The 2,876-nt window shown below is 37.9% G+C and overlaps 1 pseudogene; it reads right to left on the reverse strand.

Moving 5' to 3' along the window:
- LOC114006185 (nucleolin-like) overlaps positions 1–2,596 on the reverse strand; it is a 33,696-nt pseudogene extending 31,100 nt beyond the window's left edge.
- Positions 2,597–2,876: the final 280 nt, after the last annotated feature.

Genomic DNA, 2,876 nt, shown 5'->3' on the forward strand with positions numbered 1-2,876 from the left:
GGATTGTAATATATGATTTGAGTATGGCTTCAGAATCCAATGCCCTTTTTTTCAAAAAAGAGCAGCTGACATTTATTTGGTGTTTCAATGTCAAATTTGAAGGTTCTATAGTTAATTTTAAAAAGAAACATCTGTGTTGATAATGAGAATAATGAGGATTATTCTGAAATATGGATATTAGTAGATATGTTAGCTGCCTCCTACCTGATTTCCAACAGCCACTTTTGTGATCCCAATAGTCACAGGGGTCCTCAAGTAAAAATGACTCATGAACAAGGCAAGGATCTTACAGACATGAGGATATCAATAAACAATTCTCTCAAAATATTTCAAAATAAAATCTATTTATATATTCTGTACTCATAGACCTCTACTTTTGGCAAAATGCATTGTTTTAGAAAGTAGGAAAGAAGTGACTTCTGTGGTGAGAGTAAAGAAACTTACTTTTTTTGGACTAGCAGATAAATAATGGCTATGTTGCTAGACTCCCACATAGTTGACTGTGGTTCAAGTCCTGACCCCGCAGCTTAAACTCATGCAGGGTGCTTATGCGTGTGTACCCAAGATCCCAAAAGAAGAATGAAGAAGAAAGGATGGCAGCATGGCCATTCTCCCAGAGGGAGTGATTTCTCAGTTTCTGTCTCTCTGTCTTTCCAGTGAGTGCCCTTGCCCTGTAGCAAAATCTTCTCAAAAAACAAAACAAAACAAAACAAAAAAACAAAGAAACTTGGAAAAAAATTGCCATGAAGAAAAGAGATTGGAAAAAAAAAAGTGAATTTTTTTAGATTTTTGCCTTAGGGCACATGTGGTCACCTGGTGAGAGACAGATACAAAAAGAGAGGGAAAGTGAGAAACTGGTCCCCTGGGTGGAGCGGGAGCGCTGGAAGGCTAGCTCACAATTCCTTCTCCTTCAGGGATTTTTGGTGGGTACACATGGCATAATTTTCAAGCAACTGTGTCTCTAACTCCAACCATGATCGACCATGTTGGAATCCATCACCCTAACCACCACGCCACCTCCTGGTCCCGAGAAAGTTAAGCTTTTTCGATATTAGTAGCAGACTTTAGAAACAATGGATTAATATTTACACTTGGAAACTCTTCTTATTTGAAAAAAGAAGGAACATTTTATTATACAATGGCTTTTAAACAATACTATGAAATTATTGAGGCAAATATATTACTCTTTGATGATCTTAGTGTACAGGAAAGACATGCTTGAAACGATGGTCCTAGAGTCTGAATTTTAAAAACAAAACCCAAAACCTTTCTAGTGTGATGGTGTAATAGATTTTTTTCAAGATGCTGACTCTGGAAAAACAGGAAGAGATTATACTTCAGGTATACTATTTACTTTTGTCCTTAGACAAGTTACAAAGTCTTTTTTTTTTTTTTTTTGGAGAGGTTTTCGATATAGGGCACATGCGCTCACCAGACAGACAGAGAGAGACAGAGAGACAGGAAGCGAGAAATCATCCCCCAGGGGGGATGGCCACGCCGCAATCCCTTCTCCTCCATTCTCCTCTGGGGATCTTGGGCACGCATGCACACGCGCCCGGTGTGAGTTTTAAGCCACTGGGTCTGGGACGCGAACCGTGGTCGACTACATGGGAGTCCAGAGACATAGCCATTACATTAACTGCTGGTCCCAGACAAGTTACAAAATCTTAATAAATCTGGTTCCTAATCTGTAAAATACTGCAGTAACACCTATCTTACTGGGTTCTGGTCAAGAGTAAATTAATTAGCCAAATATCGACCATCTGTTTTTATGTTATTTTACAATATTTATATTTTTTATAAGTAATGAGATTCCTCAAAATTATCATGAAGGAATCAGAAGACTCAAAACACAAAGTCACGTGTTACATGAAAAATGAAATTAATTTTTAGGAAAGTTAAGAACATTGAAATAAATCCAATATTTACATTTAGATATAAGAATAGACTTTTCTTTATTTGTCTAAGCTTCTAGACAAGAAAAGCGAGGGCTGAAATGACATATTTTTAGGAATTCTTACACTCCATTTCCAAACAGATTAAATTATTAAATAGAAAAAATACAGGTAAGACTATCTTCTTGTTCTGAAGTAATTTTGCATGTTATTTTTATGTACCATATTTTGATTTTAGACTAAATTACTGGAAAATTTGTTTTCAAGAAAGACAAAAAAAGGATCAGAAGTGCATTGTTGATATAAATGGAAAATTTTATAATTACGAATGGCTGTTGGAGTTTTGTCACAGTGAAAGTCTATACTTTAAATTTCAATAGCAGTACTTACTCTCCTGGATTGTTTGGCATACAGACATTCTAATCTTACCACCAATTCTCTAATGTTATCTAATAAAAAGGACTATTTGTGGGGTGTGTGTGTGTGTGTGTGTGTGTGTGTGTGTGTGTGTGTGTGTGTGTGTGTGTGTGTGTGTGTGTGTGTGTGTGTGTGTGTGTGTGTGTGTGTGTGTGTGTGTGTGTGTGTGTGTGTGTGTGTCTCCCTTGAGAGACTTCATGGAATGACACGCAGGTCACAACTACTACCTGCATAGGATCAGGTTCACTGAGAGTGCTAGCCAAAGCAGAGGCTCGACTCAGCATCTCGGGTTACTGGGTCCATCTGCTGTCAGCTCTGGTGGGGGTTTGATTGGGAAGACTGCATTTTGCTTCGCAGACATACACTTGCGTCTTATTGAGATAATTTGCTGCAAAGAAACTCTGGCTACTGCTCAGGTGAAACAACTTTCTTTCCATACGGTTTCACTTTACTGGAGGTGAGATCCAAGAACTGCTTTTTAATGGGAGAAGAAGGATTTCTCTGGGATGACTTGCTAGGCTTTCTTTGTTCAATCTACTTTCTTTCATTTCGAGTTGATTGAGG

Source organism: Tupaia chinensis, unplaced genomic scaffold (assembly GCF_000334495.1).
Source record: "Tupaia chinensis unplaced genomic scaffold, TupChi_1.0 Scaffold145916_1, whole genome shotgun sequence".
NCBI lineage: Eukaryota > Metazoa > Chordata > Mammalia > Scandentia > Tupaiidae > Tupaia > Tupaia belangeri.